This window comes from Mustela nigripes, chromosome 12 (genome assembly GCF_022355385.1).
Source record: "Mustela nigripes isolate SB6536 chromosome 12, MUSNIG.SB6536, whole genome shotgun sequence".
Classification (NCBI taxonomy): domain Eukaryota; kingdom Metazoa; phylum Chordata; class Mammalia; order Carnivora; family Mustelidae; genus Mustela; species Mustela nigripes.
This window is the reverse complement of record NC_081568.1, coordinates 76,309,173-76,332,964: the sequence shown is the minus strand read 5'-3', so window position 1 is coordinate 76,332,964 and position 23,792 is coordinate 76,309,173. Positions and strand designations below refer to the sequence as shown.

Here is a 23,792-nt window from a genome sequence, read left to right as displayed (position 1 = left end):
GCTTAGTGGCTCATCAGCAAAAAGACACATTGGAAACAAACTTAATACAAGATTTCAGTCATCAAATGCCTATTTCATGAGGGACACAGTACAAGGGTAGGGATTCAATGACCAATTGCCAACTCTTGAGGATCGTAGTCTGATGGCGAATGGACAAGGAGTCTGGCCTCAAGGTGCGTCTGGCTGGAGTAGAGATGAATCAAAAGCTCTATACTGTTTTGGGTGACTTGGGAGTAGGTGAGTTGTGCACCAGGGATGGTGAAGAATGTGGCTATAAAGCAAGAATTTCTGCTAAGACTTTGGAAGGTCTAAGTGACAGCTTGGTACAGCTATGTTATGGAAGACTTTAAACACCAGGAAAGAGTTTGGATTTGAGCTGATAATGAAGACCTTTTACAGTTTTGCACAGGAGACATATTGAGGACATATATTCTGATACCACACAATCATTAGGCAGCTGATAATGCTTTCTAATTATTATCATAATTTTGAGGATAAGGTACCATTATTCCTGTTTTATGTAAGAGATTAAGAAGCTTGCAGGTGATGCAGCTAAACAGTGACAAAAGCCAGGATCTGAACCCAGTTCTGTATCAGTCCAAACACAGAGCTTTTGAGCATTTTATGATACTGCCTTTACCAGAGCTGTAGTCTCAGAATCTCTTGGCAGTCCACCATCTACTTATTTTTTTTAACAGATTTAATGCCCTGAAACCAGGTCATCCCTATAATTTAAGCTATTTAAAAATAGAGAACTGTTAACGAATGGCTCTTTTAGCAATGGCACAGCAGGGAGGGCAGGCAGGCAAGAGGGGGTTTAGGAAGGAATTTTTGAGTAGATAATACATATAATAAAATTCAAAGAACACAAGTTTTCCCCAACTTAAAGGTAACCCACTTACCAATCATTTCTTTTGTATTCTAAGGATTTTCTATAAAGAAATACTTTGTATGTGTATATGTATATGCTTGTGGTTTACTAAAGATGGCCACAAATTCTTTGCCATGCTTCTCATAGTGGAATCAATTTCCACTCTGCCTGCATCTAGAAGGGTCTTATAAATGGCTTTGACCAACAGAACGCAGAAGTGACTTTTTTTTTCCACAGTAGAGAGAAAATTTTTAAGATTTTTTTTCACCCACTTGGAACCCACTTGCCATGTGAGATACCCAACCACTATTAAGAGGTCACACTGAAAGAACCAAAGTACGTCAAGTCTATAGCTCCTACTGAGTGAAGACTCCCAACAGCCAGAGCTCTAGCTGAGTCCATGTAGAACACAACCACCCAGCTGAACCCTATCAACTGGAAGAATTTTAATACTTGTTTGAACCACTAAGTTTTAAGGGTTTTGTTACATAGTGATACACTTAATGAAGATTTATTTACCTTTTTAATACTTTAATAGTAATCTCTATGCCCAGTGTGGGGCTTGAACTCATGAGCCTGAAACCAAGTTGTGTGCTCTGCTGACGGAGCCAGCCCTTCCATACAGAAGTTTGAAAATCTAGTCACATAATTCCTTCCTTTTAAGTACTCATTTTTTTTTTTAAAACTTGGAAGGCAAAGGTACTCTATTACACAATTAAAGGAAAAACCATGCTTTCTTATTGTACTTTTTAAACATCATTCAGAGTCTATTTCTGGATTTCCTTTTATCTGTTCTATTCATTGAGTAAGCTATTCGGTTGCCAGTATCAACACTTTACTCTTTTTGTAACGTTTTAACATCTGGTAGGGCTAGTTATCCTTTATGATTCTAATTTCTCACAATATTATGATTATTCTTATTTTTCCATGTGAATGTTATAATCATCTTATGTAGTTATAAAATTAATCCTGTTACTTTTATTGGAATTTTTATAAACTTACAGTTTTCTTTAGGAGATTTATCTTTATGTTGAAATTTCTTGGACATGGTATGATTTACCACTGAAGGTCTCATTTGTGTCTGTCAGTATTTTAATGTTTTCTTCATCTGTAACCTCTGTACATCTGTCTAATTATTCCTATCTTTATTTTCCTTCCAAGTTATCTTCAAACCCATTATTTGTTACTTCAATGGATCACTTTCAGTTGATACCCATAGATATATTTCCAAGTAAACTTACCATCTGTGAGTGATTTTATCTAACTACCTTTGGTAGTAACTTTGAACAAAGCTCTTTTCTTTTTCTTTTTTTCTTTTCTTTTTTTTTTTTAAGATTTATTTATTTATTTATTTGACAGAGGGAAATCACAAGTAGTCGGAGAGGCTGGCAGAGAGAGAGAGAGAGGGAAGCAGGCTCCCTGCTAAGCAGAGAGCCCGATGCGGGACTCGATCCCAGGACCCTGAGATCATGACCTGAGCCGAAGGCAGCGGCTTAACCCACTGAGCCACCCAGGCGCCCTCTTTTTCTTTTTTTAAAGATTTTATGTATTTATTGGACAGAGAGACACAAGCAGGGCAAGTGGGAGAAGGAGAAGAAGGCTCCTCCCAGGACCCTGGGATCATGACCTGAGCCAAAGGCAGATGATTAAAAACTGAACCACCCAGGTGCCCCTCTTTTCTCTTTTTTTAATGGGATCATTTCTAGGGTTTCCTCATTAAGCATCACACAGCCTTTTGGGTAAGACACTTTTAATAGGTTAGGAATGTTGATCCTCAGCAGTTTTAACAAATGCTATTTTAGCATGTAGGGAGATTATTCTCGATATATTGTTGAAATAATCTTGGAATAACTTTTCTGTGTTGTATTATTTGTAACAAGTTTGTTTATCTTTATGCCCTTAATTTAGCAGTTGTACTACAATGCATGGAACCCTACTCTACCCCAACTTTTAAAAAAGTAATCTTTGGAGCACCTGGTTGGATCATTAGGTTGAAGGTCCGACTCTTCATTCAGGTCATGATCTCAGGCTGGTGAGATGGAGTCCAACATTGGGATCTGCAGGGGCCTGGAGCCTGCTTAAGATTCTCTCTCTCCCGCTTCCCACCACATTCTTTCTCTTAAAAAAAAAAAGGCAAATATTTCAGGAATGTTTTACAGTCTCAGAATTCTTATTCTGACCCTCACTGAACCCACAGTTTAGTAGGGCCAGCACTGAAAAATTTTAATAAAATGTGACAAACACTATCATAGGGCAAATCTGGGTGTGGGAATGTGACCCACTGGGGCCTTCCAGAGGGGCATTTTTAAAAAGCAGAGGCGGTATGACAGGAGGAATGAAGTAGATGGATGCTAAAAGCAAGGCTAACGGTTTGTCTGTATATGTTCTTTGTATGCTAAGAACAAAATAAAGCCTCCTCACGCTTCAGCAACAGTGGCCAAGATGCTGATAAACTGAAAGAAGGTATTTGGCATTTGGAATGGTTTTAAGAAACTAGAAGAAACTGGCATTTTAATCCTTAATCTGAATGAGTTTGACGATTGAAAAAGGCAACAGATATTCATTAGAATTAGTTGGAAAGACCTGGAGGCACCATACTTAAAAGTTCCAAATCAAATACTAGCTTTGGAACTAGATTAAATTAACACCACAGTAGTTCCGACCCACTGTGTGACCTTGGGCAAATAATAGCAGTACCTTGTAGGCCTGATGAGAGGATTAAGATATGTAGAATGTGTTTACAATTCTGGCACCATCATCAACACGTAGTAAATGTTGTCAGTGTTGCAAAGCACCACGCGTCCTGCAGTTTATTTACAGGAATATCCTAAAATGACAAATGCATAGATTCACAGGTTATTTACTTTTATAGAGCCCCAGAGCAAACATGTTAACATTATCCATTTAAGTCTGGTTATAACCTACATTTTAATCTGTCACCTACTTGTCAGCACATGACCACTAGTTAGAGAAGTTTTCTAGTTGTAATTTACACACAAAGCTGTTTCACAGCTTTTAACTATAAAGATATAGATTACCAAAAAAATAACAAAAGGCCACACATATATTTTAGTTAACAGATGTCTCAAATTGGAACAGGTCTGCAAATCTATTATTTTCATTCAATACTTTCTGAAGTTAAATTTAGTCTTAAATAGTTGTGCACTAAATTACATCTTTACAGTCCAAGAGCAAATGCTTTGGAAATCAGACGCCATTGTTTTCATAATTTTTTTTCTTTCAAACGGTTAAACAAAACCAGCACTGTTGATACCCTCACTTACTGTGGTAATCTTAAAAAGGAGGATATGCCAATGGCATTACTCTATTTTGGATACATTTTGACACAAAGATATTCATATTTATCAGCAGAAGGTCTTTAGTCATCTGTCAGCTGAATTGAGGCTGCTTGGCTGTTTGGGAAGTGAGGAAACCTTGAGAAGCTGGTGAATAATACCTTTCAAAGGACTCTTAAATGCGGCATCTGCAGATTCTGATTAGCTAGCTCTGTGGGAAGCCATGGTGCAAAGATACCTGGAACAGGTATTCAGACACTCAGGCAAGGTGGCTTCTCTGCAGAAGGGCTGTCTGAGCTAAGATCTCAAAGGAGACAAAGTGGAGAAGATGGAACCAGAAAGAAAAACAGCATGTGCAGAGACCTAAGAAAACGCTTATCAAGTACCGAAAGAAACCAGTGTGGCCAGAAGGGAATCTGAGGGTAGTAAAGATGAGATGAGAGCGCTAAGGGGTATACTGTATAAGGCCTGACAGGCCGTGTTAAGGTAAGCAGGGACTATTTATTGTCTATTACTCACCCTCAATGTCTAGCAGAGTTCATTTAATAAAGGCTATAAACCCATTAAAAGTGTGAAATAAATGACAGCCTTTGATAAGATATGTAATTAGCATAGGTCATGGTCTTCCTCTAACTCAGTCCTGGAGATTACAAAGTTAGAGATACAAAGAGACGTTGGAGGAACTGATCATGACTGCCTACCACAGAGGGGCAAGAAATGGAAGCCTAGCAGAGATAAGGGCAGAGTGCCAAGAGAGTAGGGGTAGTGCAGGCTGGGACAGAATTTTTCTATTCTGCCTTTTTTCCTCCTGCTCATTGCCTCACATCTTTCACTGGCAGGGTGGCCAGCACCTTGCAACCCTACTTAGCCCCTGGAGTTCTCCTCCAGAGTACTCAACTGAGGAGGAGAGAAAGTTCTACTAGCAGCTACTCTGGTAAAGCCCAGATTCTAACGCAGAGGCTTTGTGCCTCGAGGGATTCTCTACCCTCCAACCCATTCTGGCACCAAAGCCTGAGCTTAGCTCCTCCTTTTTACAAGCCGCTAATAAAAGGTCCCATCCTCCACTGTGAGCTCTGAGTAAAAAAAGAGTAAAAAGAATCAACTATCACATCTGCTAGAAAAGCAAACAAAGCCAACCAGTATGCTAGAGGAGACAAAATAAATGACTATAGAGGGGCACCTGGGTGGCTCAGTGGGTTAAAGCCTCTGCCTTTGGCTCAGGTCATGATCCCAGGGTCCTGGGATTAAGCCCTCTATCGGTTTCTCTGTCAGGCAGGGAGCATGCTTCCTTCTCTCTCCTGTCAGCCTCTCTGCCTACTTGTGATCTCTGTCTGTGAAATAAATAAATAAAATCTTAAAAAAAAAATGACTATAGAATAAAAGGTGATGAATATTAAAAATGGAATATTTATAAAATATGGGTAACAGTGAATTAAGGATCCTGGTTATACAGTTCATTGTTCTACCAGCAGACAAGGGCCTAGGAAGCAATAGCACCTTAGTATCAAGAGCATACCTAGTGCCCAAATCTTGTTCCTGAATGCCATTTACCAATAAGGGAAGCAGGGGTCCCTGGACAAATGCTTAACACTGAGACAGGAAAGATACAAGATGAACACGGAGCATTTTAATAGTGCCAAAAAGTGAGAAGCACTTAAAAACCAAAACGCCACAATGATGGAGGTATACTGAAGGGATACAGTGGCCAAACAAAGCTCCCAAAGGTCAAAGCTGAAACGCAACAAAATAAAGTATTATTGGACTACTTTCCAAAGCATAACAGAAATATCCATGAGTTCATAGTGGTATAAATAAATTGAATGAGAGAAGAGATCAATTTATTTCTTAAGAATTCCAAGTAACCAGGCACCTGGGTGGCTCAGTTGTTAAGCATCTGCCTTTGGCTCAAGTCCCGATCCCAGAGTCCTGGGATCAAGCCCTCTGGGATCAAGCCCAACATCGGGCTCCCTGCTCAGCGGGAAGCCTTCTTCTCCCTCTCCCACTCCCCCTGCTTGTGTTCCTTCTCTGCCTGTGTCTGTCAAATAAATAAATAAAATCTAAAAAATAATTTTAAAAAATCCAATTAACCTATCTAGATATTATTCCACCTTCAAAAGAGAGTACAACCCTTGTCTTTTAAGTGTTTGTTGCACATGTGATTTCATTCCAAAGCACACAGAATTGGGTCAGGGGGAGTAACTCTATAGTGGAGAAATTTGGCAAGACAGATCTCAGCCAGCTGATCAAGGTAACAGCAACACTAATAAGTCATCCTGAGAGAAACAGAATGGAAATTTACCTCTGTGGTCTTCCTCTCAAAATCCCTTAAGCCCAGCTTATGCATGAGAAAGACTCAATCCTAATTGAGGGACTTTCTACAAAACACCTTACTCAAATTCAAGGTAATCAAAAACAAGCAAGTCTAAGAAGCTGTCATAGTTAAAAGGAACCTAAAGCTGGCTCAGTTGGTAAAGCGTGACACTTTATCTCAGGGGTGTAAGTTCAAGCCACACGCTGGGCATAGAAGTAACTTCAGTACAAAATCTTTAAAAAAATAATAAATTGGGGTGCCTGGGTGGCTCAGTGGGTTAAAGCCTCTCCCTTCGGCTCAGGTCATGATCCCAAGGTCCCGGGATGGAGCCCTGCATAGGGCTCTGCTCAGCGGGGAGCCTGCTTCCCCCTCTCTGCTGGGCTCTCTGTCTACTTGTGATCTGTCTGTCAAATAAATAAAATCTTAAATAATAATAATAATAAATAAATTATTTTTTAAAAGGAGCCCAAGGAGGTATAATAACTAAATGTAATATCCTCCAAGAGATCTTGGAACAAAGGACATTAAGTAAAAACTAAGGAGGGGCATATCATGGCTTAGTGGGTTAAGCCTCTGCCTTCAGCCCAGGTCCTGAGTTCAGCCTGCTGCTCTGCCTACTTGTGATCTCTCCCTCTCTGTCAAATAAATAAATGAAATCTTAAAAAACAAAACAAAACAAATGAACAAAAAAAACTAGGGAAATGTGAATAACGTATGGACTTAGGTAATAGTAACGTATCTATATTAGCCCCCTATTTTGTGATAAATGAACTACACTAGTGTAAAATGTTATTAGAGGAAACTGGGTGTAGGGTACATGGGAATTCTTTGTACTAATCTTCACAACTTTTCTGTACATCTACAATTATTCTAAAATAAAATAAATTTCAAGGTCTATTTTATTAGCCTTTTCTAAGGCAGTAGTTAAGTCACCCTTAACAAGTAGTACAAAATGTTCTAATATTCCAAAGAGCCTTGGAGAACAGGGAGGGCCAAAGTAACAGGCTTCTTTGAACCAGATCTTAGGATACTAAACTGACACATATATGACCCAGCAAGCTGGCTTATTGTTTTTAAATAGCAATAAAGAGAAAGAATTGCTAAGCAGACATTCATTCTAAGTATTACAGTTGATTTGTTAATTCAGTGAAATTGTTTTCCAAGAGAATATTGACAGGTCCATTAACTGGAGCTGTTCATAAAGCCTTAATTAAGCAACAAGATTCAAGGAGTCCCTGTCACTCTTTTAAGTACTTAATTAGTTGCTCTTATGGGATCGTTTTCTTTTGTGTGAATTCCTAGGCAGTGATCCACCTTGCTGTGTCCTTTGGGGCCTGCACAATTTATTTCTCTGGAGTTTTATTTACCTGATAACAATTTGAGACGTAATCCACAATTGTAGGTATTTATTTATTTTAAGATTTTATTTATTTATTTGGCAGACAGAGATCACAAGTAGGCAGAGGCAAGTAGAGAGAGAGGAAGGGAAGCAGGCTCCATCCCAGGACCCTGGTATCACGACCTGAGCCAAAGGCAGGGGCTTTAACCCACTGAGCCACCTAGGTGCCCCGAAATCCACAATTTTTTTTTTAAAGATTCCATTTATTTACTTGACAGAGAGAAATCACAAGTAGATGGAAAGGCAGGCAGAGAGAGAGAGAGAAGGAAGCAGGCTCCCCGCTGAGCAGAGAGCCCGATGAGGGACTCAATCCCAGGACCCTGAGACCACGACCCGAGCCGAAGGCAGCGGCTCAACCCACTGAGCCACCCAGGCGCCCCCGAAATCCACAATTTTAATGTGAAAGTCCACTGACCGCAATTTCAACCCTGAAAGGGAAGTAAATTACAGATAGGCACCAGGGATGGTCTACTCAATACTTGCGGCTCCCTTATCCACCATGCCTTAGTTTTTCCTCTTAGTATGGCATAGGACTGAGCCTTGAAACTTGAGCAGGACATTTAAGAGGGTCACTGTGTCTCCTAATTGCTACCTACAACATGAGGTGGCAGCTTGGAGTTAAAAGAGTTACTTTGAAATGTTTTACTTCATCATCTTTTATTTCCTCACCAGGAAATTAAAAAAAAAAAATCAAGTCAACAGGGAATAGTAGGTGACTAATTAACTTCACTTATCAAGTAGGAAATCCCATTACATTATTTTAATGTGCATGATTAAGCCACTGTAATCTCTTGGGATATTGAATACAGGCACAGACATCAATGACTCATCCTTTTCAAGCGGCAACAAGGATGCATCCTCCCTCCACCTGGGTAGCCTTAACAGTGGTCAGGAAGATGATCTGGATGCTCAGAGGAGCTTACCATCCCAGATTTTAAACCCTGACGTCATGAGAAAAGTCATCCTCCTTCCTTAGGGACCATTTCTATTTCACTACCTAGGACTGAAGTTGTGATCAGGCTCTGCTGGAAATGAAGACTGCTGTTTTTTCTTAGAACCTCTCCTTCGGGAATATATTAAAAATGAAGAGAATCACTACGACAAAAGCAAGCTGTGCAGAGTATATACAACAAACTTCAAACACAAGAAATGAGGACTAATCTACTGCTGGATTACTAAAGTCCTCTAAAAGAGGTAGAGTTTAAGGACAGAGTGCTAAAGGCTTGCTGTAAGGCAAAGGTATTGATAACCTGGAATTTTTCAGAGACATGTTGGTATTGGCCCTGAATCTGTCATTGATGAGCTGGCAATCTTTAAGGCCTGAATTTCATTTTCTATAACAGGGATTGGTAAACTCTAGCTCACAGGCCAAGTTTGGCCTGCGAATCTGTTTTTGAAAACCCCTGAAGCACAGAGTGAAGGGGGGATATTTTTAGTTATAACCCTGAAAACTTTACAAAATTCCAATTTCAGTGTCCATTAATAAAGTTTTATTGGAACACAGCAATGCTCACTAGTGCCTATCTGTAATTTACTTCCCTTTCAGGGTTGAAATTGCTGTCTATGCCTATGGCTGCTCTCTTATTCCAAGTGCAGAACTGAGCAGTTACCAGAGACTATGGTGCCCAAGTCTAAAATATTGTCTGGCCTTTTACAGCAAGTTTGCCAACCCCTGCTCCAGAACAACAGTGTATAACAAAACTTTCCACATTGGTGGAAATGTTCTTGGAGCTGTCCAAGATGGTAGTCACTAAATACTGAGATGGAAAAGCAGACTTAGTTTTTATCAGTTGAACAGTCTTACGTATTGCATAGCACAGCTGTAGAAAATGAGACTTTAGTTTAAGCCTTGGACTTCAGATCAAGTATTCTCTAATATTCTCATACTCTACATAATTTTTGAGAACTCATATACAGTTTTTTTTAAATATTTTATTTATTTATTTGACAGACGGAGATCACAGAGAAGCAGGCAGAGAGAGGAGGAAGCAGGCTCCCTGCTGAGCAGAGAGCCTGATGTGGGGCTCGATCCCAGGACCCTGGGATCATGACCTGAGCCGAAGGCAGAGGCTTTAACCCACTGAGCCACCCAGGCGCCCCTCATATACAGTTTTTAATCATATACATTTTTTCCACTTGTAAAGAAAACCTCAGTTCTTAAAAAATTTTCTTTCTTTTAATGTAAGCTTTACAAACTTACAAATGTGGGGCTTGAACTCCAGACCCTGAAATGAAGAGTCGCATGCTCTTAAAAAAAAAAAAAGAAAAGAAATCACATGCTCTACGATGCTCTACAGACTGAGCCAGCCAGGAGCCCAAGAACACTTCACTTTATATTTTAACTTTACCCACACTACTACCACACTCTCACCATTTCTGATACCAGATGTGTGTGTGGGTTTTCCCCCACACCAAGCAAATCTGTTTCACCAGCTGGGTGTCCTACAGTTTCACTCAATTCTGACATCAGACCTCACAGGTTAAGGGCACATCCAACAAGACTGCCCCACCCTCACTTCAAATGCCAATCACAAGTTCAAGTTGTTACCAGTGAACAAGTTTTGACCAGTCTCTGATATAAATCAATCAGAGGTTCCCACAAACTACCCCCTCAGGTTTGATTAATTTGCTAGAGTAGTCTCAGAACTCAGGAAAATGGCTTCCTTACTGTTTAACAGTTTATTTTAAAGGGATATGAGAAAGGCTATAGATAAACATCTAGATGGGAGATGCACAGGGCATGGAAGGTGCCTTCCATGCCTTCTCTGGTATACTACTCTCCCAGCCCCTCCAAGTGTTCACCAACCTGCAAGTTCCCTAAACCCCACACTATTAGGATTTTTATGGAGGCTTCATCATGTGGGAATGATTATTACTCCCATTTCCAGTCCCTTTCCCCTTTCTGAAGAACGCAGGTGGGGCTGAAACTTCCAAGCTTCTAATCATTGCTTGGCCTTTCTGGTGACCAGCCTTATTAGAACAGGACACTGCAATCAGCCACGAAATTTCTGGATTTAGGAGCTCAGGGTCAGGAATCAGAGTCAAAGACCGAATTATAGAACAAAAGATGCTCCTAGTGTTCTTATCATTTAGGGAACTTTAAGAGTTTTGGGACTTCCGGGGCACCTGGGTGGCTCAGTTGGTTGGGCATCTGCCTTTGGCTCAGATCATGATCCCAGGGTCCTGGGATCAAGCCCCACATCGGGCTCCCTGCTCAGCAGGAAGCCTGCTTCTCCCTCTCCAATAAATAAATAAAATCTTAAAAAAAAAAAAAAAAAAGTTTTGGGAATTATGTGCCCAGAATGGGAGCAGAGGCCAATACAGATATTTTTTCTGTTATTGCACACCACCCATCTGAGCTGAAACAAGTTAATGAGAACCTACCCAACAAAAGGGACTATATTACCTATCCTGGTGTCACATAGGGCTGTCAGACATCTGAGGTCCTGATGGAGGCAGATTTCTCTCTCAGGTAAAGGCATCTAGGATTCAAAGAGGAAAGGAATGACAAGCTATCCCTAAGATAGGGTCCTCTCCTCAAAGAAAAGACAAAAAACTGTTTGCACCCAGACTAGGACCAACTCCACAGAAGGAGTTACTCCACTCTCAGAGGTGCAAAACGCTGCCCAGGAGTACTTAGCCACAACACCAAAACAGTGCTTGGACCCAGACCTCAATAAAGGCAGCGTTTGCTCTTCCAACAGTGTAACACCATCCAAGGCACCACATTAGCCTGGATAGCTGACAACCACTGGGTGACTCCCAAAGCAGCTACCCAGACACGCAAGAAGATGGATACAGGTATCCTCATGAATTTAATGTTGACTGCAAACCACAAGCCTGGAAGCAGTGATGGCAGACTTTGCTGCCAAGCCCTTTAAACAAATAAAAAACAGGAACCCCTTTCCCATGCCTTCGGTCATTCTGTCCAACATTCACGGAATTCCTGCTATGTGCCAGGCACTATGACTGGGACCTAGCAGTGAACACCCAAGATACACCATCCTTTCTTTTTTTTTAAGATTTTATTCATTTATTTGACAGACAGATTTCATAAGTAGGCAGAGAGACAGGCTGAGAGATGGGGAAGCAGGCTCCCCGCTGAGCAGAGAGCCCAATACGGGGTTCGATCCCAAAACCCTGGGATCATGACCTGAGCCCAAGAAAGAGGCTTTAACCCACTGAGCCACCCAGGTGCCACCACACCGTCCTTTCTTTCCTGGACTTTATAATCTCCTTATACATTCTACAGATGGAATGGTACAGATAATCTCAGAGATCCTAAATGCCTTCAGACCATAACCACCGATATCCCACTTAGCCTTTCACTGCTCAGAGGCTGAACTTGTTGGAGGGCAAATATTGGTGATGTTGCTTTCTGATGGATACCAACTAGCAAACAGGCCTGCCACACAGTAAGCAGTCACTGAATAGGGAGGGACATTTACCTGAGAATGCCATACTGACTGTTCACCAGCCACTAATTTCCTCTCTTCAGGAGGGCCAATGATGCCCTACTTTCAAGTCATCCTAAAAAAGAAAAAGATTTCACGGTTCAACACCCTATACTAAAACAGCAGCTCCTGAAGCTGCTTTTCTGTAGAAATGGAAACAATGCTGTCTGCCATTTATGATTTACCCTATTTTCAATACCTTTCAGAATTATTTCCCATCATCTTTTTATTGCCTAGAATTACCATTAAAGCTAACAGTTCCCCCAAACCCTCTAGATATCTCAACTCCTAAGACCCCATTTGTATGAACATCTGAGGTATTCACACAAAGCAATCAACATTAAGCTAAAGGAACTCTTTTTAGGGAAAGGCAATTGATAGAACAAAGCTACCTTTTATAGGGGCGCCTGGGTGGCTGAGTGGGTTAAAGCCTCAGCCTTCGGCTCAGGTCATGAGCCCAGGGTCTTGGGATCAAGCCCTGCACCGGGCTCTCTGCCTGCCTCTCTACTTGTGATCTCCATCTGTCAAATAAATAAATACAATCTTTAAAAAAATAAATAAATAAAGCTAGCTTTTATAAATAACTCCCCTGCCTCCTAACATCCTCACCAGTTCCGCAGTGGAATCCAGGATGTCACTTTCCACAGAAGCAGCAACTAAGTCAGTCTTATTGGATAATCTCCAGCATCACCCTGAGTGGTAAGTATTTGCCTAGAACTGAGAAGCATCTCTTCTCAGAAAATTAGTGATCCAAAACAAAATCACTACAAAAAGGGACACAGTATTTACTGCTCCAAAGGACTCTGTTCATTCCTGAAAATCAGTAAGAAACTCACAAAAATATATTATCAGCCTAAAGAAGAAATTAGTATGGTTGTAGCTAGGCCTACTGCCTAGAGCCTCTCAGTCTACTGGTATTTTTCTCTTTTATTAAAGAGCCAGAGAAGAATGCCCATAATTTTAAAGCAACTTCACACCAAAATTTCCCTAATCAGGCGTTCCTATAGGTAACTACATCTATGAAACCCTCCACAAAGGGATCAGCATGACTAGCTCTGTATGGTGTAGGAGAGGGGGCCAGGCACTTTGATTTGCAACTGAAAAATTGCAAAAATCCCATTAACTTATCCCCCCCCAGCCCCCCCCCACCCCCGCTCGCTCTGGAGCATCTGGTAGGCACTCAAACAATAAAAAGGTGACTTTCTCCCTCAACTTCTACATTACTCATGGCTTGTTTACCTTTGTTCCCATTTCCAAGCAATGATTCAAGTAACTTCATACTAGCCAAACCTGTTGAACAAGAACCACTCAAAAAAAAAAACCACTCAAAAAGATTTGGATTTTTAGGTGTTCCCCTGCAAAATCATGCCCTTACAGATTTAACCTTTGTGAATAAGCAATTATGCTGGCATCCTGGTATAGTTAATAACAGAGTTGGCATGAACCAGGCCCAGAATGCCAACCAGCTGTTGGCTGCTTCTCTCCCAGCAGTGTAACACTTGCCTAGGTACAGGTCAACCTAGGCAGCTGCCTACCGCTGGGGCGGAAGGCAGGTGAATGAAGTTGCACTCACCTGGGGCTGCCTCTGTCAAAGCCCATGCCTGTCCCCCTCTGCAATCGAAGCATGCCAGGTTAGAGTCAACCAACAGTAGTGAACACTTATGTGAAGTTCAAGATCTCTGCCCGCAAACCGTATAACTTATTTCTGAGTCACAGAAATAGGCAATAAAACAAAAAGCTTTTGCTTGGTTAGCTTTATTTTCTCACATCATTTGTTACCCATGTGCCACAGCAACTAAGCAGGGGGATTTTTTTCAACATTCTATTTTTAAGTTATTTTCACTCAACATGTGGCTCGCACTTAACAACCCCGAGATCAAGAGTTGTATCCTCTAGCGACTAAGCCAGCCGGGGCCCCTCAACAGCAGCATATTAAGGGTCTAGTCAACAAGTAGAAGGAAGCTTGGCTCTATCACTTAACAGCTAACAATGAACAATTTAACAATGAACAAGTCATTTAACCTCTTCGCACCTCCCAGTCTCATTCGTAAAATGGGAAGGTTATCAATAATACTCTGTACACAAGCTGGTTGTTAGATCTAAAAAGAATATAAATTAAGCCTAAGAATATCTGGTATAGAATATGTGGTCAATAAACACTTGCTGTTATCAAAAGCTACATTCCAGGAAAGGAGATGAGGAATTAGGGGGGAATAGAAGTGGAAAAATTATCCTGGGAGAGCAATGGGCAGTGAAAATCGTGAAGGATGGTTAGAACTAGACTGGAGAGGATGTGGATTATGAGACCTTTTGAGGAACAATAAAAGCAGTACTTTATAAAAACCGGATGTGATAATGGGTATGGAAGGAACTGCAAACAAGCTGCCATTCCTGCCAATGACCTCAACTACTGGTTGAAAGCAGTAACCAAAACGTTTGCAAGAATGTTAATAAACATTCTTACCCACTCACCATAGTAATTTACCTTATTTACTTAAGATTAGGGTTTCTAAGACAATACCTTTTTCCAACCAAGCTTTAATTTCACTCTTAACCAACTCCAAACAATTGAGAGAAAAGGTAAAATAGAGGGGGCTTATCGTTCAGGTCTAAAAATGAATCTTAAAACAGTCTGCCCCTTTCAGGGGCTTGGGTAGAACGACCTGACCGAGCTCCACCCGGACACGTGCTCATCACAAATGTTCCCCAGCCCTGGCCCTAGCGCCAGGCGTCCGGGAAGCGAGGCTCTCAGACCGGATCTAGGTGACTCTCCAAGGACAAGAAGGATGGTAGAAAACAGGGGGCGACTCTAGGGCTACATTTTCCCAGCGACTTTTCGAGATGCCCTCCAAACCTGGGGTCATGGTGGAACGAACCCCAATTTCATTCCGAGCCCAAGAAGAAGCCTCCCCACCGCTGCCTCTCGCCCCGAACTGGTAAACCTCCACGGCTTCTCCCCACTTGGCCCTTAACTCACCCGCACGTGTCTGGGAGCTCGGCCCGGGTACTCCCGCCAGAGCAGAGGCCGCAGGGGAAAGGACCGCACCGAGCGGAGGGAAGCCCCGCCCCGGGGCGGATACTGAGCAGGCCCTCAGTGGGCGGGGCCCGGAAGCCCCGCCTAGGAAAGTCCGGGTTAGAAAAATGCGGGAGCGGTGGCGGAGGTGAGCATACTCCTTAGAGTAGCTAGCACCTCACAACAAAAGGGGCAGGAATCTGCACGAGGGCTACCTTTATTTGACTTCCATCCCGTTTGTTACTTACGGATGGGAGGGAGCATTGGGTTTGGACGTGCTAAAGACTAAACTTGGGGTGTCCGAAGGGAGGCCGTGCTTCCTACCTGCACACAGCGGGTGCCCGTGGGACGCCTGTTCCTCTCGCTCGTGTGGTGCCTTTGAGTTCCTGCGGGAGCAGCTCACGCTTTTTCCACCTCCCGCTCAGATCTATCAGGCTTTCTCCAGTAGCTTTGTCCCTTGGCTGATGGTTCGCTCACCTGCATAGGTCACCTCAGTTTTCAGGTTCTCTCCAGAAGATTTTCCAGTAGATGATGCCTGGCACCCCTCCAGCCTAACCCTGTGGGGCAGTATCCCTGGTGCCCTGCAGTGGGATCCTTAGGTGAGTTGCAGTCGTTCAAGAGCACTGGCTTTCTCTGTCAGAGTTGCCTTGCACCGTGGCAGTCTGCCAAAGATGCCACATTTGGAGTTGAGACAGATTGCCCACCAAGTTATCAATATTTCTTTCCAACACTAAAACTTCCTTCTCCCATTAGCTGGAGTCAGTACGATTCTGTCCTGCTGAACAGTTGGTAAAGCTGGAGCCCCTCTCTTTCCTAGCCCCACGAAAGCCTATCGGGTCTGCTCATCTATCACACCTGGCACCTTTGCCAGGCAAACCCATGGGAATCAGCCACTGCACTTGGCATCTGCCAACATGTTTTATCTTCCCTCAGCTGTCATAATGAAAGCAAATGTGCTTCCTGTGCACCCCAATCCTCACAGACCTCTGCTGAGAAAGACCAGAGTGAAAAATTGATTCCAGTTACAGACACCAGGCTCTAAGGCCAGAGAAACACAGGGGAAGTGGTAAGCAACAAATCCTCCAGTTTTGATGGAGTTGGACACAGGCTCTGATTGGAAAAAGGCTTACATAAATACGATAATTAAAAAAGTCACATGAGCAATGCTGAGCGGGTAGGCAGGAGCTCTGCTTTGCAGTTAAATAGGAATGTGGCTGAAGACTGCCGCAATAATCAGTGCCTGCATCCGGCTGCATCCAGAGGGTTATGAGAGCTATAAAACCCTGCAGATTGGGTGGGTAATTGTCCTGTGGAGCTCTGCTAAAGAAGAAATTACATTGACATCTCATATATTTTGCTTTCTTTTCTTCCAAACACACAAAATGCAGAAAGAGAGCTGCCCTGAGGATTCAGGAAAAGGAAAAATGAGGTTTGTGTGAATATGTGCATGTGTGCTTTCAGACAAGAGACAGGACGTAATTGAGGCTAGTGATGGAGAGAAAGCCCAATGACCTGGGGACTACTGGATTCGTAGATTAGTCAAGTACGAGGCAGGATTTTTGTGGAAGGCAGGCCAGCCACTATGAGTAAGGATGAGTGGTGGGCCATGTTGTCTTGTCATTGACAATGTAGTCACCTTTTTTTTTAGGTATAGGGCATTCAGTGTCCTAACAAGGAAAACCTTGATTATGATTTCTGTATTTCCTAGTTAAAAAATTCTTCATAGTCAACCTTCTTAGCCTCTAACCTTTTAAATTCTAAATTCATTTTGGTGAGCTGATTGATGTGGTCTTTTGTTTCTTATTCTTTTTTTTCCTTCCACATTTTAATTTAATGTTTCTTATTCTTGCAAAGACAAAATTGTTAGGAACAATAACAAAAAAGAAAAGGAAAAATTTCTAGGAAAAAAAATGCAATGAGATGAAAGGCAAAGGATTGGGGCGCCTGGGTGGCTCAGTGGGTTAAGCCGCTGCCTTCGGCTCAGGTCCTGATCTCAGAGTCCTGGGATCCAGTCCCGCATTGGGCTCTCTGCTCAGCAGGGGGCCTGCTTCCCTCTCTCTCTCTGCCTGCCTTTCCATCTACTTGTGATTTCTCTCTGTCAAATAAATAAATAAAATCTTTAAAAAAAAAAAAAAAGAAAGAAAGAAAGGCAAAGGATTAAGGTAGCTCCATTAGCTCTGAGTTTCACCTCATAATCCTATCTAGCCCTAAGGGGCACTAGGTCCCCAAACTTCTTATGTGCCTTTCCCTTTCTCCTCCATCTAAATTATCCTTGCTTCCCTTCTTGAAGCCTTTTCCCTTGAGACTGATCCCTTTCCTCTCCTGCCTGGACAGGAACCACCAGTAGAGAAATATCCAATCACATATTCAGTCAGTCAGCCAGCCAGCATTTACTGAGCATCTACCACTTGCCAGACCCTGTTCAGGTGCAGCAGATAAAGTCAGACCAATAGAGATCTCTGCTTACCTAAAGCTTACAATCTAGTGGGGGAAAAAGACAAAAAAGTATAGATATCCTTGGGCAGATGTCAGAGTCAGGGGGAGTACTAGAGATGGCAACATTTCCCCTGGATGATCCTAAGAGCTTAAAGAGGGATCCCTCCTTCATCCCTGTGTACTCTACTTCTCCTGCTGCTTCTCTGTAATAGCTATCCAGATTAGAGTGGTGCCCTGTAGTTGTCCTTGTTATTTCTCAAAAGCATAGTTGGATTGGTAAGGATACACAGAAATTGGAATCCTCATACACTTCTGGAGGGGATGTAAATTGGTGCAATTTCTTTGAAAAACAGTCTGGCAGTTCTTCAAATGATTATACATAGAGTTACTTTATGATTCAGCAATTCCACTCCTAGATATATACCCCAGAAAATGAAAATGCGTGTCTATACAAAACCTGTACATAGATTTTCATAGCAGCAGTATTCATTATTCACAGATTTTCATAGCAGCATTATATCAAAGGTTGAAATAACCCAAATGTCCATTAACTGACAAACAGATAAATAAAATGTGGGATATCCATACAGTTGAATATCATTTGGCTATAAAAAGGAATTAGCTCATAAAAAGTACTAATTCATGCTATAACATGAATGAACCTTGAAAATATTACATTAAATTAAAGAAGCCAGACCATATATTATTTGATTCCATTCATACAAAAGTCCAAAATACTAAAATCTATAGAGACAGAAAATAGATTAAGGGCTGCTTAGGTCTAAAGGGAAGGGAGTGGAAAAGTCAAGGTTCTAGGTTTCTTTTTGAGGTAATGATGAAATATTCTAAAATTGTAATGGTTGTGCACATCTGTGAATATAATAAAAACCACTGAATTCTATACTTTATATTGGTGAATTGTATAGTATGTGACTTATATACCAAAAAAGCTATTAAAACAACAATGAAAAATATACTAGGAGACGTGAAAGATATGCAGTTCTGATTAAAATTGTGGTTTGCATGGTCATTGCCGATTTTTAGAGAGGACTTTTTTATCCTGGGTCCTATAGCCCCTCAGAGTTCCTTCCTCAGTATAGAGAGAAGTTAATACATTTGAGTGGGCAGCGTGAACAGATGTAAAGGAGCAGACTGTGCATTCCCATCCTTGCACGCCCTAGCTTCCCTTCCTCATAATGATTTGGTTCAACATTTATGGTATTCCTACTGCATACAAGACTTATGGACCTGAAAGAGACAGAGTCTCTTTGTTCCTTCCAGTGGCAGAAGTTAAATCATTAATACAATGCTGTTTATATAAACAACTAAAGCTCTTTCGGAGATAGGCAGTGTGACAGAAAGAATTGTTGCGAGGCATCTTGGGACTCTGGACTCTGGACTTTTTCTATAGCATGTAGGGAAACATTTGTAATGACATCAGTTCCCAGTCCTTCTTGATGTTGAGCAAGTTCCAAGAGTTGGCTCCCTCCTCACATGCCGCCAATCACCTCTTCATTTGGTTTCTAGACTCAATTAGTCTATTTCCATACCCTTCATTTTCTCAACAACTCCACCCCCACAATGTCCAAATTGGCCCTCCAATGCTGAAGCCATTTGCCAGAAATTCATTAAGCTGAACACATGGGAAATTACAGAGGAGATTTCACTTGTCACTTAGGCTCAAATATAGAAAGTAATTTTAAAAGGACAGTGGCAAGAGGCTATTTTTATCTTGCTTGTTTGTGCTGAGTTTTCTTATCTTGCTGTCTCTCAGTCTCTTCCTAGCTACCTCTCTTCTCCTTCTTTAAATTAAATGTGGGCCTTTTAAATCTTTTTCTCAGATTCTCTTACCTTGTTTTATGGTCTTCTCTTTCTGGTGGTAAGGACTAGGAGAGATGGAGTGATAAAGAAGACAAACATGCTCCTTACCATTATGGAGATTACAGTCTGATTAGGCAGGCGGACATCAGGTGGGGTGAAAGACTTGAGGGAATTACTTACACTTTTTTGGTGTTAAGTGTACCCTCCAGTAAATGGACATGCCAGAATCCCAGCATGTTAGGGAATAAACCTAATATATCACAAACAATGGAAAGAAACCAAAGGTCCAGGTTTCTGTGTGACATAGTCAAGCCCCCTGGGTAAAGAGAACATGTATTTGGGAGTCGGATGTTGGTGAGATTCTAACTCCACCACTTTGCATGTCAGCTCTTTGACCTCTGGACGTCAGTACCTTTGCCTATAAAATGGGAATTATAATCTCTACATTTTCGGTGGTTGTGAAGATGGAATGAAATGTCGTATATAAGGGACGAGGCAGGTGCTTTTCCTATGTTACTTCCTTTCTCATGACTTTCCTATTCCCACTTTGAATCACACAGTTGAAAAAAAAAAAAAAAAAAAGAAGAAGAAGAAGAGCCCAGTCTTCCAGTTGGTAGGAAATGGGGTTCCTCGAATAATATTCATCAATCATATGCACAGAGAGATGGGTTTTAACCATATTAATTAGTTAAAGTTGCTCTGTATATGCAACTTAGGAAAGGCAAATTGCTCCCTTCTTCTGGGGTAAAGGAAAGGCAGTAAAAAATGAAGTTATAGGTTAAAGACTGAAATGAGATGTAACAAAGGACTTCCTAGCCATGAGGGCTGAAAGTGTGAGGGGATACCAGAGAGAGATGCATCCTTTTCTGTTAGTGTGTGGACTGGCCTGGGGCAGGCCTATCTGGAGTTCAAGAACAAACCCGCCCACCTCTTCCTCTCCCGCTTAGCGCTTAGCGTTGGGAGTCTTGGAGGAGAAACCACAGCTCCTCTCCCCTTTCCGAGTCAGGAATGCTAGGGAGAGATGAATGCAGCCAGGTAGGCTATTGCTCAGGAGGAAAGGAAAAATGGCAACTGTCATTTCAGGCACTTAAAAAGTACACTAAATTGAGAAGCTGCTGATTTGGTTTACTTGATTCCTCCCTGATACAGAAGAAATCTCTACAATCAGAGGTTTCTAGAAGCTGAAAAGGAAGCCTGAGCTCCAACTGCGGAAACTGGCAGAGGCTCAAAGGAATAAGCTGGGCTCTGTGGGCAGCATCAGGATTCTTGGATTCCTCCCCCACCCTCCAGCCCTGGGAAATTTCAGGTTGTCTTTTTCTGTAGAGATCTTTTCAATAGGGAGGAGTTTAGTTGTCCTTTTCTCCCTTCACCACCATTTTTCTTTCTTCTTCCTTTCCTTTGTTCTCCCTTTCCCTCCCTCCTCCTTTTTCTTGTTCTCCTCCTCCTCCCTCCTCCTAATCTCCATTTCAGTTGTTGATTCTCATTGCCTAGTCCACCAGGATTTCTGTTTCAGAAACTTTAGACTTCCTTCCTGCAAGACCATCTTGACAACCCAGGGCACTGCTCGGTGTGTATTTGTAGAGATCAAGACCAAGTTTAGTCAAGTGCTTTAGGAAAAGAGCTTTCCTAGGGGATTTTCAGAGCCTTTCATATGCCAAAGGTTGTGAATGTTCAAGAGGAGTCATTGAACCCAACTTTCCCAAACCTCTTTGACCTTTTAATCTTCCCCAGCCCCAAAGAGTATATCCTGAGACACATGGCATGGCCTTAGGAAAACATTTCAAAGCATATATGTTAGATTTAAAAGAATACTGTAACATTCATTATTTGATTTCTACACCTACACTATAGGTAGGACAGGGAGGTTATAATAATCTCACTTTACAGATCAGTAAAACTGAGGCTCAGAGAGTGATATGTGCCTCTCTTATAGTAACGTAGCTAGCCAGTAAGTAACAAAGGTAGGTCTTGTTATTTATAGCTCTAGACTCTCTGCACTACCTTATACTGCATTTAAATACAATATACCAGGATGCCTGGGTGGCTCAGTGGGTTAAAGCTTCTGCCTTTGGCTCAGGTCATTATCCCAGGGTCCTGGGATCCAGCCTCACAGGAGGTTCACCCCCATAGTGGGCTCTGTGCTCGACGGGGAGCCTGTTTCCCCCCGCCCCCGCCTGCCTCTATGCCTACTTGTGATCTCTGTCAAATAAATAAATAAAAATCTTAAAAATATATATATACAATATACATATGACATCACAGTGTGGCATGTGATATATGGTATGGCATCTAGGAGATATATATGCTATAATTGATGAATTATGACATTTCCCCCCCCATTCAACTGAATATGTAACGCACATTTTTTATGTACATCACTAATCACTAGTCCAGGTGCTAGGGCTAGAGCAGTGACCAAAATAGACAAAAACACAAATGATGGCCTTCATGGAGCTTATGTACAAGGGGAGAGATAGAAATTATAAAATAGGGCACCAGGGTGTCTCAGTTGGTTAAGCGTCTGCTTTCAGCTCAGGTCATGATCTTAGGTCCTGGGGTCGAGCCCAGGAACTCCGTTTCTCCCTCTCCTTCTGCCTCTCCCCCTGCTTGTGCTCTCGCTCTCTCTCAAATAAATACATAAAATCTTTTAAAAAAGAAATTGTAAGATAAATATGTAAAATGTATCTTATCTGTGTTATATAATCATAAAGCCTAAGGATAAAAATGGGGAAAAGAATAGGTACATGTGGGAGCTGCAGTTCAGGTGTGCAGAGGGTCAAGGAAAGCTACACTGAAAAGGCTGCATATAAATACAGACCTCAAGGAGATAGGGGAATGACCGAGAGTGACTGAGACCTTCCAGAGATTTAGGGGTAGCTGGCTGGGGGCTCCAGAGAGAAGAGCAAATTCGATGGGCTGGAGTGAAGCACAAGTGAGCCTTGGGTGAGGCTGAGTGGGGGGGGGGGTTGGGTAGAAGGAGATGAATTTAAAAGGGGGTAGGGCCCACATATTAAATATTATAAGGAAATTAAGTGATATAACGCAGATGATATGCCATGATATTATAACAATAATACCAGATGACAGATTTATTATGTGGCAACATAACAAGTTACCCCCAACTTTGAACATTTATCTCAGTTTCTGAGGGTAAAGAAATGGGAGTAATTCAGCTGAGCTGGCTCAGGGTCACTCATGAGCTTGTAGGCAGCCTTTGTGCCAGGACTGAAGTCATCTGAAGTCTTCCTAAGAGGATCTGCTTGAGTCTCACTCATGTGGCTGTTGACAGAAAGCCTTAGTTTCTTACCACAGGAGCCTCTTCATAGGGCTGCTCACAACATGGCAACTGGCCTCCTTCAGAGTAAGTGATGAGGGAGCTAGGCAGAGGCAGAGACAGAGGGAGGGAGAGAGGGACATGAAGAAGGGAGCCACAGATTCTTTTATAATCTAATCTTGGAAATAACATACCATTACTTCTGTCATACTATATTGGCCACAGAGTTTAACCCTTGTACTTTGAGGGAGGGGGACTAAAAGAGGGTGAATTTCAAGAGATGGGGATCACCTCAGAGGTTGGCCCCCTCAGCTGGTTTGCAGGAAATTTCCTCACACTAACCCTTAGCTGAACAAATATCAAAAATACGTGCCTGGCATTCATGTGGGTCCTATAACACTGGAGCTCACAACCCTACCTGGGTTGAGGCCTGAAAAGGGACAAAACATCAGGAACGTCAGAAACCCACTGAGAGTCTGAAGGTTTTATTTCAATTCAGCTTGAGTGTGCTTATTTCTTCAAAGCCCCACTTTCTCTAGTCCTGGCCTCATTATTTCATTTACCCAATTAATATAACTTGAAATAATCTTTTTTTTTTTAAAGATTTTATTTATTTATTTGACAGAGAGAGATCACAAGTAGGCAGAGAGGCAGGTGGGTGCGGGGAGTGGGGAGAAGCAGGCTCCCTGCACATCAGAGAGTCTGATTCAGGGCTTGATCCCAGGACCCTGAGATCATGACCTGAGCTGAAGGCAGAGGCTTTAACCCACTGAGCCACCCAGGCGCCCCAACTTGGAATAATCTTACTTAAACCTGCAAAGAAACAAACAAACACACAAAAACAATTTTGAGGAGAGCTGTGGAACTTCAAAGGCAGGCTGGGACCCCTCTGGGCAATTTCATCTGGAAACAACACT

At 42.0% G+C, this 23,792-nt stretch overlaps 1 protein-coding gene and 1 non-coding gene across 2 annotated transcripts in view; both read right to left on the bottom strand.

Annotated features, from left to right (window-relative positions):
• Positions 1-15,383, bottom strand: part of MATR3 (matrin 3) — a 49,137-nt gene extending 33,754 nt beyond the window's left edge. The window contains exons 1-5 of the mRNA XM_059417678.1: positions 15,309-15,383; positions 13,905-13,942; positions 12,326-12,407; positions 11,262-11,359; positions 3,569-3,698 (exon numbers count right to left, since the gene is read on the bottom strand). The gene's annotated coding sequence lies outside the window, so the exon portion shown is untranslated. The remainder of the gene's footprint in view (positions 1-3,568; positions 3,699-11,261; positions 11,360-12,325; positions 12,408-13,904; positions 13,943-15,308) is intronic.
• On the bottom strand, positions 11,433-11,633 carry LOC132029008 (small nucleolar RNA SNORA74). The gene has a single exon (XR_009407647.1). It is a non-coding gene; the product is annotated as a small nucleolar RNA SNORA74 (small nucleolar RNA).
• Positions 15,384-23,792: the final 8,409 nt, after the last annotated feature.